This window comes from Haemorhous mexicanus, chromosome 16 (genome assembly GCF_027477595.1).
Source record: "Haemorhous mexicanus isolate bHaeMex1 chromosome 16, bHaeMex1.pri, whole genome shotgun sequence".
NCBI lineage: Eukaryota > Metazoa > Chordata > Aves > Passeriformes > Fringillidae > Haemorhous > Haemorhous mexicanus.
Window position 1 is genome coordinate 10,143,886 of NC_082356.1, and position 16,878 is coordinate 10,160,763.

The 16,878-nt window shown below is 58.0% G+C and overlaps 1 pseudogene; it reads left to right on the forward strand.

Moving 5' to 3' along the window:
* Nucleotides 1-1,470: 1,470 nt before the first annotated feature.
* Nucleotides 1,471-4,709, forward strand: LOC132334644 (olfactory receptor 14J1-like; annotated as a pseudogene).
* Nucleotides 4,710-16,878: the final 12,169 nt, after the last annotated feature.

Consider the following 16,878-nt stretch of genomic DNA (forward strand, 5'->3'; position numbering starts at 1 on the left):
TCTCCTCCCAGCCCTTGGTGGCACAGACCCTGCTGTGCCCCAGGGCACCAAGACTTGGCTTCTCTTTGTCCCTACCTGTCATCAGTACCTCCAGTTCTCTGCTCTGCCTGGGGCCTGGGGACACTTTCTCAGTTGTGTCCCTCAGTGGGACCCATTAAAAGTGAGAGAAACTTTGGAGTTGGATTCTGACTTGGAGTTCTGGAGAGGTTTCTTCAGCTCCCTGTCAGGAGCCTGAGCACAAAGCCCCAGAAGGTCATTAAAGTCCTTGTGCTGTGTCTGTGCTGCTGAGCTGGGCTGGGCTCCTGGCCCAGAGGCAGCTCCTGGTAACCAAGAAGAGCTTCAAAAGCACATTTCTCTTGATGAGCAGGTTTTTTCCCAGCCCAGTAGGGCTGGGGCACTGCCTGCAGCTACCCCAAGCGTAGCACAGAGGCACAGAGAGCTTCAATCAGTCAGGGCTGGGAAGGTGCTGAGAAGTGCCTGGGGCACAATCACTGCCAGCCCTTGGCACAGGAACCTCTGGCTGCAGGACAATGCAGCTTCAGCTCCTGGAGCCATCTCCTAAAGCTGCAACATCCCAATGCCTGCAGACTCTGTGAGTACATTCTCTGATTCTCTCTTGTGCAGAGCAGCCAGGGGTGCCCAGGGCTGTCCTGCAGAGCAGGGTCTTGCAGCCCAGGGCGCTGTGCTGGGGCAGGGACTCTGCTGCCTGCCAGGGACAGCTCTCAGCCGGCCCGGGAGCTGCTCCCAGCCCTGGGGGACAAGATCTGGGTGGGAAGATACAGCTGGTAAGGCTTCTCCTTCTGTGGGGAGGATGCTGCATTGTTCAGGACTGCTCCCATCATGGCATTTAACTGCAGAACATTTCCATGTAGATTATACAGGGAGCACAGCAAGGGAGGGGCTGCATAAAAGCAAAAATCCTGCTTTCTTTATCTACTGCTCTGGGTTGCCTGGATGGGAAATTGCCCAAAGATATTTATCTCTCAGTTCAGGTTGAAAATAAAAAAAATATATCGCAGATCTGAGTAAACCAGGCAGTGACAGAAATCAGCACAGGGCCCCTTAGAGGCAGCATCAGTGTTGCTTTTCCAGCCTCCTCATGGTAGATCTGACTTTGCCATCAGAGCCTGCAGAGCCAGAGCTGCCCCTGGGCAGTGCCAGAGCTGGGAGGGGTTTGCAGGGCAGAGCTGAGTCCCCAGGGCTGGGCTGGGCCCTGGCAGCACTGGCAGAGCCCAGCCCTGGGCACAGGGAAGCAGCTGCTGGCAGGGACAGCTCCAGGCAGCAGAGCCCTGAGCAGGCAGTGGGGGTAAAGTTGTCCCCAGCTGTGCTGGGATATTTAAAATCTTCTCCAAGCCCAACTATTCCATGATTCCTTTTTATACAGATCCCCATGTCAAGGCACCGTAAATGTCCAACAGCAGCTCCATCAGCCACTTCCTCCTGCTGGCACTGGCAGACACGCGGCAGCTGCAGCTCCTGCACTTCTGCCTCTTGCTGGGCATCTCCCTGGCTGCCCTCCTGGGCAACGGCCTCATCATCAGCGCCGTAGCCTGCGGCCACCACCTGCACACGCCCATGTTCTTCTTCCTGCTCAACCTGGCCCTCAGCGACCTGGGCTCCATCTGCACCACTGTCCCCAAAGCCATGCACAATTCCCTCTGGGACACCAGGACCATCTCCTACTCAGGATGTGCTGCACAGCTCTTTTTTATTTATGTTCTTCATCTCAGCAGAGTTTTCCCTCCTGACCATCATGTGCTACGACCGCTACGTGTCCATCTGCAAACCCCTGCACCACGGGACCCTCCTGGGCAGCAGAGCTTGTGCCCACATGGCAGCAGCTGCCTGGGCCAGTGCCTTTCTCTATTCACTGATGCACACGGCCAATACATTTTCCCTGCCCCTGTGCCATGGCAATGCCCTGGGCCAGTTCTTCTGTGAAGTCCCCCAGGTCCTCAAGCTCTCCTGCTCATATTCAAAGCACAAGGAACTTGGACTCATTGCAGTTAGTGCCTGTTTAGCCATTGGTTGTTTTGTGTTCATTGTTTTCTCCTATGTGCAGATCTTCAGTGCTGAGGATCCCCTCTGAGCAGGGACGGCACAAAGCCTTTTCCACCTGCCTCCCTCACTTGGCTGTGGTCTCCCTGTTCACCAGCACTGCCATATTTGCTCACCTGAAGCCACCCTCCATTTCCTCCCCATCCCTGGATCTGGCCCTGTCAGTTCTATACTCGCTGGTGCCTCCAGCCCTGAACCCCCTCATCTACAGCCTGAGGAACCAGGAGCTCAAGGCTGCAGTGTGGAGAATGATTTCTGGCTGCTTTCAGAAACATTAAACTGCTGGCCAGTTTCTGCAAATCACTTGTAATAAAAGTCATCTTTGATACTTCTTGTTGGTTTCATTTCTGATGTAATTTTTCTTTGTTTTACTTTTTTCATATTGTCCAAAAATAAATGTCATTCTTTGTGCCATTTCTCATTTCATTTCTCTCCACCTTCCCTTTGGCCAAAGACTGTTCCAATGCGGGGCTGCACTTTAGGTGGCTTTAAAGGAACTAAAGGATCTCCCAGCAGAGTTTTCTGCAGAGATGCCCTTGTGTTGACTTCTCTGGAGCTGCAGCAGCAATGTCTGTGTGCAGAGCTAGGGGCAGATCAGTGCTGGCACAGCAGCTGTGCCCAGCAGCAGCAGCACTTGGTGTTGCCAGCGCTGCTCCCGTGGCCCTGCCCCGCTGCCCTGGTGGCCCTGGTGTTGCTGTAGGGCCTGAGTGCTCTCGGGGCCGGGCACAGCCCTGGGGGTGGCAGTGCCAGGGCTGCAGCAGGGACAGGCCATGGGCACTGCTGGGGCAGCGCTGACACCTCAGGCCAGGCCCTGGGGGCTCCAGGCTCCTTGCCCAGGCTCTCTCAAGAACACGGCCAGGCCAATGCTGAGCACAGAAAACCCCCTGAGCAGCCCCAGGGTGGCCGTGGGCAGGCTGGGGGCAAACAGCATGGCTGGTGCTCTGCAAGGGCCCTGGGGGAGATGGGAAGGAGCAGCAGAGCAGGGGCTGATCCATCCCCAGTGCACTGGACAGCCCAGGGCAGCGTCCCAGAGCGTCCTCCTGGAGCTGCCAACAACATCCCCCCTCTGCAGCCCTGGCCTCTCCCCCAGCTCACACAGGTGCCCCATCCTTGCAGGCACAGACACGGCAGCACTGGCTCAGGAGCCCCTGTTTGCATTGCACAGAGCAGGGGGAGCACCCCCATGCTGTTGGTGTGGGGACATGAACCTGAGGGAGCACAAATGCCATCAGCCCCTGGGGCCAGCAAGGGCTGGGGGACCCCAGGGAAACCCCTCAGCTTTGTCCTGGCCTCTGCAGTCAGCCAGAAAGTTTGTTCCCATCAGCTGGGAGCTTCCTGTCCCACTGCAGATGCTGTTGCTCAGAGCCAGGGCTGCCTGGCAGGCAACCCCAAACTGCCCTGAGCATTTCCTTGGCTTCACCTTTGCTTTCCTTACTCTTCCTGCTACAAATTTCTTCCGTTTGCCCACTCCTGTTCCCTCCCCTGCAAACAGCCCATCCCTGTTTGCCCTTCCCTCTCTGGCCCCACTCCCCATTGCAGTTCCTGACTTGGCACCATGGGAACATCCCTTGGGGAGCAGGATCATCCTACAAGTGCTGCAGGAATTGTCTGCAATCTCCAGCAGTACCTCCTGCTGCTCCCCTGCCATCAGCACCACAGGCCAGGGGGGCACATCTGGGCTGCTGTGTCTGGCTCTGGGGCTCCCTGTTCTGGGCAATGAGGAGGAGCTGCAGAGGCTCTGCAGGACTGACAGGATGGGCTTTGGGGCTGGCAGGAGAAGCTGAGGGACCTGGGCTGCTGGAGCTTCTGAAGAGGAGGCCCAGGGCTCATCCTGCAACTGCTCCAAGGGTGGTTTCAGAGAATCACAGAATCAGCAATGTTGGAAAAGACCTTGGAGATCATCCAATCCAACCCGTGCCCTGACACTGCCTTGTCTCCCTTGAGCCTCCTCTTCTCCAGGATAAACAACCCCAGCTCCCTCAGCCACTCCTCACAGGACTTGTGCTCCAGACCCCTCCCCAGCCTTGTTGCCCTCCTCTGGATCCGCTCCAGCCCCTCCCCATGTCCTTCCTAAATTGGGGGTCCAGAACTGGACACAGCACTCGAGGTGCTGCCCAAGAAGTGCTGAGCACAGGGGAAGAATCACTGCCCTGCTCCTGCTGGCCACACCATTCCTGATCCAGGCCAGGAGCCATTGGCCTTCTTGGCCACCTGGGCACACTGCTGCCTCATGTCCAGCCTGCTGTCCATCAGTCCCTGCAGGTCTCTCTCTGCCTGGCTGCTCTCCAGCCACTCTGTCCCCAGCCTGTAGTGCTGCAGGGGTTGTTGTGGCCAAAGTGCAGGACCCAGCACTTGGACTTGTTAAACCTCACCTTGTTGGATTTGGGCCCCGGATCCAGCCTGTCCAGGGCCCTGTGCAGAGCCCTCCTACCCTCCAGCAGATCCACACTCTCACCCAGCTTGGTGTCATCTGCAAATCTGGTGATTTTCTTCTTCTATTTCACACATGTGATAATCATTTCCCCAAAATCATTAACACATTTCCCCTCCCCTTTACCCATGCCCTTTAGTCCTGGGGGTCTCTCTGGTGGTCCCTGGTGGTCGTGGACCCCAATGTTCCTGTGGGCCTGGCTGAGCTGGCAGGACACTGAGGCTGGTTAACTTCCAGATCCCCTTCTCACACAATGGGCATTGTGTGGTTTCCATAGGCCTGGGCTTTTGGAGAACAAGCTCCAGGTGTCAGCTCACCTGGTGGAGACAATTTATCATCTGGTAACATGAGGTCATAGAGTGGGCTATGACATCACAGAGTGGGTTATGTGAGGTCATTGAGCAGCTATGACATCATAGACTGCCTCTGTGACATCACAGGGCAGAGGGCTGACATCACAGTGCAGAGGTCTGATATCACAGAGCAGGCTATGACATCACAGACTCTGGTGTGACATCAGAGACCCGCTCTGTGACATTAGAGAATGGTCTGTGACATCACAGAGAAGGCTGTGACATCACAGGGCAGAGGTCTGACATCACAGAGCAGACTATGACATCACAGACTCTGCTGTGACATCAGAGACCAACTGTGTGACATCAGAGAATGGGCTGTGACATCACAGGGCAGGCTGTGACATCACAGAGGGGCTGTGTGACATCCCAGCAGGGCTGTGTGAGGTCACTGGGTTGGTCACTCCACCCCAGCTCCCCCTCACAGTTTCTCCCAACAAGTCCAAGGCTGTCCATGCCCAGCGGGGTCCCTGTCCCACGGGATCCCCCTGGCCCACCTGGAGCCACAGCCTCCACCCAAGGATGTTCCACAGGATCCACTCCAGAGCCTGACATGGGGACAAGGGGCTGGGCTGTGTGACCAGGACACAAAGTTCATGGATTATCCAGGTCACTGTGGCCTGGTTTGGGTTCCCCAGGGCAGGAAAGATGTCTGGCAGCTGGAGCAGGGTCTGGGAAGGGCCTCCAAGGTGGGGCTGGAGCCCTTGGGCTGTGAGCAGAGGCAGAGGGAGCTGGGCTTGTCCAGCCCGGAGCAGGGAAGGCTGAGGGGCTCCTCATCCCAGCCTGGCAGTGCCACCAAGGAGGTGATGGAGAACACAGAGCCAGGCTCTTCCCTGTGGGGCCTGGTGGGAGAGAAAAACCAATGGGTGGGAGGGGAAAAAGGGGAGAGCAGCCAGGACAGGAGGAGATGAAATGAGTCAGGCTGGTTTCAGCATTTCCTCAACACCAAGAGCAGCCTGACCTCTCTTCTCCATCCACCACTGACAGCTTTGCAAATCAGGATTGTTTGAGCTGTTTTGCCCTCACTCCAGGATGAGCATCCTGATACAAGAACTTAATTGTGTTTATATCTATCTCAGAACCATGTTTGTCTAAAATTAATTTTGGTATGGAAATCACCTGTGGATGGTGCACTCATCAGACACTGCTGGGACATTGCACATGGCTCAGGGAAGAGCATGACTGTTATTAAATTGTGTCCTGTCCAACCATGGTCTGTTGGCCATGAAGAGAAACTTTCTGTGCCTCCGAGTCTCACCAGTTCCTGACCCCCAAAGGACACAAACCTGATGAGTTGTGGTTCCCACTCCAGTGGTGGCACTTGCACCTCCCTCCATAGCCAGAGCAGAGCTCCCCTGTCCCAGAAAGTCCCTGGCAATGCAGGGATGAAGGAAACAGGACAAGCTGTGGGGATCAGGGGCAGGGCAGTCAGGGATTTGGGGTGGTTGTGAGCCCAGGGCAGGACCTGGCCCTTGGCCCTGGTGAACCTCATCCCATTGTCCTGGGCCCATGGCTCCAGCCTGTCCAGATCCCTCTGCAGAGCTTCCTGCCCTCCAGCAAAGCCACACTCCCACCCAGCTTGGGCTCACCTGGGAACTGACTGAGGGTGCCCTCAATGGCCTCATCCAGATCAGCAATAAAAAGATTTCACTGACCTGGCCCCAGTCCTGAGCCCTGGGGACAGCCCTGGATGTGACTCCATTCCTCAGCTGCTCTGAGTGCCAGGGCCTGGATGAGGGAAATGGTGGGGATGTGTTTCAGGAATGCAAAGGGCCAAGGCCTGAGCCCCAGCCCCTGGCAAGGCAGATCCTGTCCCTCCCTCCTTGCTCAGGGCTCTTCCCGGGATGGGCACTGGGATGTGGGGATGGGCAATGCCAAGGGCAGGACCATGGAGCGGCCTCTGCCAGGCTGCTGAGCAGGGACAAGGAGGCAATGAGGCCCCAGGGCTGCCAGGGTCACTTGTCCCCTCGTGGCCTCAGGCCCAGGGCCAGCAGCCATGGCCAAAGTGCTGCCCAAGTTGGCTCTGTCAGGGCCTGGCAGCTGCTGCCCATCCCTGTGCCCTGTGCAGCCCAGGCTGTCCTACGGTGTCCCTGCCCTGGCCTCTGTCCCTGCAGGCTGTGCTCATCCCCCGGCTGCCCCACCTGGCTGGCCCCTTCCTTTGCTGACAGCTCTGCCTCCTGCCTGCCTCTGCCTGCCCACACAAAGCCTCAGCCTTGATACCAAAAGGGTTAATTCAATTTTTACCATGCCAGTGAACTTTTAGCACAGGACCAAGGCATGCAGGGGCTGCTTTCCCAAGAAGGATGGTTGGAAGAGAAGAAGAAGACATCTGGCTAAAGAATGCAGTGATAGATAAAAGCAGGACTAAATCTGGGAACTTGGGGTGGGTTTTATGGTAATGGGTAAATTGTAATACATATTTAGCAACTCTATATAAGCAACACACTGGAGAATTACATGTCCACATAAGGTTAGGAGTTATCCCTCACTAGACCTCAGGCCTGAATAAATGATCCCCTCTTAAATAGCAAATTAGTGTTAAGGAGTCTTATTCTGATATTTTGGAGATGTGGTGATGGCAGGGCCTCACGGAACCAAGGAGTCAGCTGTGACACTGTGCCAACTCCTGGACCAAAGGGTCCATTGTGACACTGCAGAACCCCCTGGAAACAAAATCCATTTTGGCACACTGGGCCACACTGAACCAATGGCCCATGGTGAAACTGCGGATCCAAGGAGATCATTGTGACCCGGAGAAACCTCTTGGAACCAAGGGGCCATTGTGACACAGCAAGGCCTTGTGGAACCATGGGTCCATTGTGACACAGCAGAACCTCATGGAACCAAGGTGACCGTGTTCTACTGCAGAACCTCACGGAACAAAGGGACCATGGTGACACAGCAGAACCTCATGGAACCAAGGTGACTGTGTTCTACTGCAGAACCTCATGGAACAAAGGGACCATGGTGACACTGTGGATCCAAGGAGACCATTGTGACAGAAGAACCTCATGGAGCCAAGAGTCCATTGTTACACTGTGGGGCCCTGTGGAACCAAGGGGAGCACAGTGACTTTGGGGGCCTTATGGAACAATGGAGACTCTTCTGACACTTTGGGACCCATGGGAACCAAGGGGACATGTCCTAGGTTGACTGTATGATACTTTTATCCCCAATCATCTTGTTCCGTTTATGCTGAATAGTAAGTTTTGCACCTTTAAGACTTGCTCCAAGGATTGAGGGGGGGAGAGGAGGCGCGCAGTTTGTTTTTCAGACACTGAACTCACTCCTACAAATTCCTGATCCTGGACTGCATTGCCTGCAGATGAACAGACGGCAGGACAGGGCTCTCTTTTTTTTTTTTTTGCTTTTAGTTAGTTTAGCTAGCTGAGGCAAAGAAGTTCCCTGGACTGTGGTTTTTTTTTTTTTTTTTTTCCCTTATTTTTCCCTTTCTTTGGACCTGTTCACACCTGCTCTGGACTGAACAACCATAAGAGCACCAGCAGCTCGCATCAGTGGGCCGGGCCGAGGCTTGGGCCACGGCATTTCCAGCGCCAGAGGGACTGATAAGGGACTGAGTGAGCTGAACTGGAATCTGGGGAGGGGACTTTCTGGGTTTGTCATCTCTTTTGGAGCAGCAAGGGGTTTTATTGTTTAATATTGTTTAGGTTTTCTTGTTTAATAAACAGTTTTTTCCACTTTTCTCCAAGGAAGTATTTTCTCCCGGACCGGTTGGGGGAGGGGCGATAGAATCCGATTTCCTAGAGGAGCCCCTTTGGGGGTTCTCTCCCAAATTTGCCCAGAACCAGGACGGGGAGGTGTCCCTGCCCATGGCAGGGGCCTTGGGACTAGATGATCTTTAGGGTCCATTCCATCCTTACCATACTGTGATTCTGTGGTTTCCTTCCCATGCACCCAGAGCAGCTTTGAAATCCATTCAGTGAAGACACAAAGCTCACACAGAGTTTGGCAATGACCAAACTCCCTGGCCCAGCAGCACAGGACTTTGTTGCCCAAGTCCTCCCCTTGTGACACTCAGCACTGTGTTCTATTTGCACAGACTGAGAGCTGCAAAGTGACAACTGCCACACAGGGAGAGGAGCAGGTGCTGGCCAAGGCTGCTCCTTCTACAAACAGCCTGGGCTCAGTGGGGCTCAGCCACCTCTGCTCTGCTGCTGTCTGGGCACTGGGAGGTGGTCCAGGCTCAGGGAGCCCATTTCTAACTCAGCTCCTACCACCTGATGATGGATCCATGTCAAATGGACCCATCCTGGAGGCCAGGGGCCTGGAGGGGCTCAGTGATTGTTCACTAAAGCTCTTCTGCTCTGGAGCTCTCTGGCCTTTGAGGAAATGCTGGCAAAGCCACGGCATGAAAACCTCTCCCTGCACTGCGTGGGCTGTTCTGGGATCAGTAAGGCAGACCCAGCATTCTGAGTCCTGGCCTGGCACGGGAGACTCCCTGGAAGCTGCAGGGCCAGGGGGGATGTGCCAGCACTGCCCTGCTGACCAGGGACTCTTCCCAGCAGTTCCATGGGAGCCCAGTGGGCTCAGGCTTGCACCATGGCTTCACTGAGGGGCAGAGAAGCAGGGCAAAGGAGCTGCACCTGAGATGCTGCAGTAAGCCACACTTCCATACTCCAGTGCTTCCAGGGGTTTGAAGGTCACCTTGATTTCAGCCGAACAATTCGGCCCGATTTCTCCCTCCTACAACAGAGAGAGACAGCAAAACATTGCTCTGCACACTTCACACTGCTTGTTTGCAACCACACTCCTGTAAGCCTTTGTTTAGAGCATCAGTGATGAGTGAACAACCCAAGGAGCCAAGGAAACCCTCCAAACCCAGCTCAACCCAGCGCTGGAAGCTCTCAATGCTCAGCTGATCAGCTCCCACTCTCCACAAGATTCCTGCTGCTCTGACACAAGCTCTTGGTCCCATCATGCTGCTGGCAGCCACAGTGGGATGCAACTGCCCCTGTGCACTGGTGGCTCTTGGCCTTAGATGGGCCATAGGAGTGACCAAGAAGAGAACATGATGCCCTTCCTTGAAATGCAAATATTAGTTAAGCTGTTTTGAAAGAAAGCAGAAGTTGGGATTATTCTGGGCTTTACTCCAAGATGAGAAGGGATTTTGCACTGTGCACACACCAGGTACTCATCATCTCTCACAATGCCAGCACTCAGAATCAGGGCTCTGCTTGATGGGAGCACGTGGCAGTTTGCTTGCATCACCAGAAAAGGAAAAGGTTTTGTGTCCCTGTGTGCAGGAGAACTCCAAAGGCCCATTTCAGCCTTGCACCCTGGTGTCCAGGCTCACAGATGACACTGGAAGGCAGACTCAGAAATAGTGCAAGGCATGCTTACAGGAGGGGATTGGCATTTCTGGCATTACCCTTGGGCTGAATTTGGCCTCCTTTTGCCAGGGAACCGTGGCAAGCTTCAGGTCAGTGTGTGAGCTGGCAGTGCTCCAACAGCCTCTGCTGAACCCCACGTGTTGGGGGAGCCCCTGCCTGCAATAACTGCTCCCTGTGACACTGCAGGGACACACACACAGTGCCTTGAGCAGCTCGAGCCTGGCAGCAGAGCTCGGCTTTGTCAGGCTCCCAGCCCTGCCTTGAGCCTGCAGGGCACAAATGCTTTGAGCAGGGAGCTCTGCAGCCACTCCAGAAACTCCATGTCCTCCCTCCCACCACATGGGGCCAGCTGAGGATCTGCCCAGTGACTGCAGCCGGGGGAAGGGGGATGGGGGCAGGGTGCTTGGGAGGAGCAAGTGGAAGAGGAGGAGGAGGAGGAAAATGAGGTTCTCAGCTATCACTTACCATTGGCTCGATGGAAAAAATGTCATGGGAGAACAGCATGGGGTCTTCTGGCACCTTTGCCATCTTCTCCTGGACCATGCTTTTGAAGGAACTAAGGGAAAGAAGAGGGTGTATCACCTTTGGAAAGAGGGGCTGGCAATTCAGGAAATGTTTAGGGATGTTGTCAGGTCATGTAGGAAGAAGATTAGAGAGACAAGAGCCCAGTGAGAACCTGTGGAAATCCAGTCATTGCAATCAACCTTTCCTTCCCAAAATGCCATCCCTGGCTTGAGTATCAATGGAACTGGAATACTGAGTGCTGAGCTCCTGAAGGCCAGGGACACACACCCCAGTGCCAGGGATGGTTTGCTTGGCCTAAACCCTTCAAAAGCACCAACACCCCACTGAGGCCAAACATTAGCTTCAGTCTTGGGCCATGGATCTCACTGAAATGCATCTTTCAAACCAACCTCCTCTTCTCTTCATTCTCTTCTTCCTCACTAGGAAAAGCCTTCCACTGGAAGTGGGCTGTGATGTTACTCCTGTTCTCAATGAACACAGTTCTGTGGCTTGACATGGAGAGGAAAGTCTTGTCAAGCTCCACGGAACTTGTGCTCAGCCCAACGTTGACATCCACAGCTTCTCCATGGAGCTTTGTGTGGATAATTTCTTCCCCTGGAACAAAGCAAAGGGGAGTCTTTGCTCAGCTCACTGCCTGATGGAAGCACAAGGAACGGAGCAAACCACAGGGCACAGAAGAAAGTGTCCCAGTTTTGAGCTGAATGAGCAGTTCTTGAAGACCAAGGAATAGTTACTGTTGAATTTGCTGTGTGGTTCTTCGGTTTCTTTTCCATTGAAAACATCCTGATTTAGCCCAAAAAAGGACACATTTCATTAGCATTTCAATGAGAGCTGCTCTAAGAAAAGGAGCAATCAAAACTCTGAAAGAGTGAAAATGCAGATTAGAGCAATACAGTGACCTGGAAACAAGACCCAAAAGGAGGATGCCATTTACAGTCTGAAGGGTCCAATCCCACCTCAATGAAGCACCATCAGCAGGAGCACATCAAGGAAGCAGAACAGGAGGTTTCTGTGTATTTACCAGCAATGCAGTCTGGGACTCTGGGTTGTCATGCAGGCTGGTAACTGCTTGCTTGGCCCAGCAGAGAAACTCTGTGCAATGTGTTGGAAATAATTATGCAGCTGTGTTTGTACACGCTTTGGATTCAACAGGAGCAATCAGGATTGGTCACCAGGTAAAGAGCTCTTGCCTGACAGACACAAGACTCTGTGCTTTGATGCTCAGGGACAGCCCAGGGGAAAAGTGCTTCTGCCCAGCAGCTGCTGGGCTTTGTGCTCTTCTACAGCCCCACTGAGCAAACAAAAGCTCCTGGCCTTGGTGCTTTGCTGCTGGTCAATCTGTCACTTCAAAGTGTCTTCTGGGGACTTTGGTGATGAATGCATCACACACAAAAACAAAGAGAACATCTGGCAAGCTGAGCTTTGTTCATGTCAGCAGTGACAGCTGATGAACTTGCTTCAGGTTGTGCTCATGAAGGACCTCTGGCTGCAATGATGGGCTGAGCTGTTCCCATTGCCACTGGGGAGAACATCACTGCTGGCTGGTGGAGAAGCCTTGGGCCAGCAATGTTTATGGGCTGGACGTGAGACTTTGGAGGGAGGGGAGGAAAGACAAGGCCCCAGCAGCCCCAGAGCCAGAGCAGTGCACGTGCTCCTGCATCTGCCCCGGGGCTGATGCCAGCCCTGCTGCAGCTCTCTGCTGGGGCTCGGGGGATCAGTGCCTGCTGGGGGCAAGGCACAGGATTCTTTCCTTAGTCGTTTGCCAGAAATTTCATCAGAATGAGGACATGGAGGAGGACTGGTGGAGCAAATTCTACGCTTCCATGGAGGACAAGGACCCCAAATTCCCGTGGGGAACCAACGGGGACAGACTGAATGTGAGCCAGAGCCTGGGACCTGCACTGGGACAGGGACAGGGACAGCTGGGGACAGGGATGGGGACAGAGACAGGGACAGGACAGGGCTGGGGACAGGGACAGGGAGGATAAAGGGAGTGGGTGAGGACAGGGATAGGGATGAAGGTGGGGAGGGGACAAGGATGAGGATGAGGAGGGAATGGGACAAGGATGAAGAAAGGGCCGGGCCCGCGGTGGGGAGCAGCCCCGGGTCTGATCCAAGGCCAGCCCTGCCCCGCAGATCTACGGCTGCGAGCTGGAGGCGGTGCCCGAGTTCGAGGGGCTGCAGGATTTCTGCCAGACCTTCCCCCTCTCCAAACCCGGCCGTGCCCCCGAGCCCGTGGGCAGCTTCAAGGTGGGTGAAGCCCCCCTCCCCGTGGGACGCCGTGGCCGCGGGGCGGGACCCCCGGAGGGCACCGAGGGTCTCTCAGGGGCTGTTCCGCATCTACCCCGTGCCCCAGGAGGGCGGAGCCGCCCCCGCGCCGCGCTGCTTCCAGCGCCTGCCGCCCCGCCAGCCGCAGCCGTGCCTGCTGCTCGTCTACGTCGTGCGAGCCTTCGACCTGTCCCCCCGCGATGTCACCGGGCTGGTGAGGACAGCGGGGACGCCCGCGGGGCCGGGCCGGGCGGGGCGGCCGTGTCACCGCGGTGTCCCCTCCGTGCCCCAGAGCGATCGCTACGTGCGGGTGGCGCTGGGCAAGAAGACGCTGGGACAGCGGGACCAGTACGTGCCCAACACCCTGGAGCCCGTCTTTGGCAGGTGCGGCACTGTCACCCCCGGGGCGGGTGGCCCGTGTCACTGTCACCTCCAGGGGGCACTGGGGGCGCTCACCAGGTCACCATTCCCAGTGCTGTTGTGCCACCAGATCCCTGTGCCATTCCCTGTGCCACCACCTGTCCCACTCCCTGTCCTGCCATGTCCCTGTGTCCTCACCTGTCCCACTCCCTGTGCCACCAGCTGAACCATTCCCTGTCCTGAGGGACAGGGAGGGGACACGGGGGGCTGGGAGGGGGGCCAGGAGGGGACATGGTGGGCACAGGAGGATGGCACGGAGCGGGCACAGAGGGGGAATTGGGACACGAGGAGGGGCAGGATGGGGGGCACAGGAAGGTTTGGAGGGCACAGGAGGGTTTGGGGGGCACAGGAAGATGGCACAGAGGGCCGGGGCGGGCACAGGGGTAACTCCCAGCAGAGGTGCCACTGCCCTGTCCCCAGCACGGGCCCCGCGTGCTGGCGGGACCAGCTGTGCCCCAGCCGGGCCCTGGAGCTCCTGGCGGGCACCCGGGGGCTGCCCGGGCCCCGCTTCAGCCGCGGGGGCACCGCCCTGAGCCTGAGCGGGCAGCGCTTCGAGCTGCACCACTTGGGTGAGGGGAGGGACTGGGGGAGCTTGGGGGGGTGTGGGGGGTTTTGGGGGGATCTGGTGGGGTTTGGGAGCATGTGGGGTGGGTCTGGTGGGGGTTTGGGGAGGTCTGGTGGGGGTTTGGGGGGGTTTGGGGGGGGTCTGGGGTGTTTTCCAGGGATCGGGGGGGGGTTTGGGGTATCTGGGTGGGTCTGGGGTGTCTGGGGTAATTTGGGGGTGTTGGGGGGGGTCTGTGAGGTGGCTGTCGGGTGGGTGACAAGTGGATCGGTGTCACTGAGCAGGGCCACCCCCCGCCGCGACACGCCGGGCCCCCCGGGAGCGCCTGGCCCTGCACGTGCTGAACCTGTGCGAGCTCGTCCCGGAGCACTTGGAGACCCGCGGGCTGCAGAGCCGCGCCCAGCCCGGCCTGGAGCAGGTGACAGCGACGCCGGGGACAGAGACTCCGGGCTGGGGGTGACAGCGACACCTGGCGGGGAGGGGTGATGGGGACATTGGGGTGACAGAGAACGTGGGGATGAGGACATCGCAGGGACAGCGACGCTGGGGTGGATGCCAGGGACCCCAGGAGTGGGTGATGGGGCCAGGGGGTGACAAGGACAGGTGCTGGGGGGACAAAGGAACCCCGCAGTGATGAGGAGCCTGGGGCCGTGGGGACAGAGAGGGGACACTGGGGGACACCCGGGGACATGGGGCTGGTGCCACCCTGTCCTGCTGTCCCCAGGGCAAGGTGCAGATGTGGGTGGACATTTTCCCCACCAGCCTTGGCCCCCCTAGGCCCCCCGTGAACATCGACCCCCACAAGGCGAAGGGGTGAGTGAGGGACAGGACACCCCTGTGGGGACAGGGCCACCCCCCGTGGGGACAGGGCCACCCCGGGTGGAAGGTGACCCGTCCCTGTCCCCTCCCGAGGTACGAGCTGCGCTGCGTGGTGTGGAACGTGCGGGACATGGATCCTGGGGACATCAACCTGCTGGGCCAGCGCATGAGTGACATCTACGTGTCCGGGTGTGTCCCCATCGTGTCCCCTGTCACCCCCCAGCTTCTGTCCTGCTCACTCCAGAACCCCTTGCAGGTCCTTTGTCACCAGAGGGTCCCTATCAGCCATCCCCAGGGTCCCTGTCACCCCAGGGTGTCCCCATCCATGTGGGCACAGTGGTGACAGCAGTGTCCCCTGGGGGGTGGCACAGAGGTGACAGCGGTGTCCCTGCAGGTGGCTGGATGGGCTCTCCGAGCAGCAGCAGCACACTGACATCCACTATCGCTCCCTGAACGGCCGCGGTGCCTTCAACTGGCGCTTCGTGTTCCCCTTCGAGTTCCTGGCGGCCGAGAAGCTCTGCGCCATCCGCCGCAAGGTCAGAGACAGCCAGAGAGGGGACAGAGTGGGGACACAGCCCAGGGACACGTGCGACCTTGCCGTGTCCTCAGGCAGGAGCACGTGTGGGGTTTGGACGAGATGCTGCTGAAGGTGCTGCCCAAGCTCATCCTGCAGGTGTGGGACAATGACAAGTTCAAGGTGGACGATCTGCTGGGTGAGAGCCCGTGTCACCACCGGGGGGACACCGCAGGAGACAGGGGACAGCCAGTGGGGACAGGGAGCACCCATTGGTGATAAGGAGCTCCCCCAGGTGACAAGGAGCTCCCCCCAGTGACAGAGCTGTCCCCTGCCCTGTCCTGCAGGGATCCTGGAGCTGGAGCTGACGCAGCTGCCCCACCCGGCCTGCAGCGCCCGCCTGTGCCGGGCCACACTGCAGGACCTGCCCTGGTTCTCCTGGGCCTGGCTCTCCCTGCCCCGGTTCTTCTGGGCCCAGCTTTCCCGGGCCTGGCTCTCCCTGGCCCGCTTCTCCTGGCTCTGGCTCCCCCTGGCCTGGCTCTCCCGGTGCTGGTGCCGTGCCCTGGCGCGGCAGCGCTCGCCCCTGAACCTGTTCCGCAGAAGGAGGGCGCGGGGCTGGTGGCCCTGCACCGTGCACAAGGACGGTGGCCGGCGGCTCTTGGTAGGTTGGGAACGGATTGGGGACACCCACACGGGGCTGGGGGACAGCAGGGACAGATCCAACCGCCCCGCAGGGGAAGCTGGAGCTCAGTCTGGAGCTGCTGTTGGCGCAGGAGGCCGAGGAGCGGCCGGTGGGGAAGGGCCGGGAGGAGCCCAAAAAGCACCCGACCCTGCCTGAGCCCAGGTGAGCCCGGGGCGAGCCAGGAGGGGCTGGTGGGCAGGTGACAGGCAGTGGCTGAGCCCGGTGTCCCCGCAGGCACCCCAAGTCCTCGTTCCTGTGGCTGACATCTCCACTGAGCCTTGTCCGCCACGGCGTCCGCTGGCGCTACCTGCTGTGGCTCGGCCTGGGGCTGGCGGCACTCCTGCTGCTCCTGCTGCTCCATTCCTTCTTCCCGGTCAGCACTGCCCCACAAATACCCCGCTGGCACCCCTGAACATGCCCTGACTGCCCCGTGTCCCCCTGCAGGGCACCCTCAAGGTGAAGGTGACTGACCCACGCCGGCTCCTGCCGGCCAAGGAGCAGCCGGGCACGAAGCCTCCCCTGACGGAGCGCTGAGGAGGAGCTGCCCGGCTCCCCGATTTCCTGGCTCTGAACCCCCCTCCCGAGCTGCTCTGGATGTCCTCGGTGCATTCTGCAGCCAGGAGGGGATTGTCCCATCCGGAACGCTGGGGGAGCTGCCCATGGATGTTCCCTCCTGAACAAAGCCGTGTCCAAGCAGCACCAAAGCATCGTCCCTGTCTCTGGTGGCTCGGGGAGGGCATGGACGCTCTAACCCCAGCCCTGATCCCAAATTCAGCCCTAACTCCAGCCTAGGTTCAGCTCCAGCTCCCAAACTCAGCCCCAATTCCTGCCTTAATCCCAACGGCATCATCAGCCCCCACCCGAGTGCCAGCCCCAGTCCCCTGGGCAGGACGGG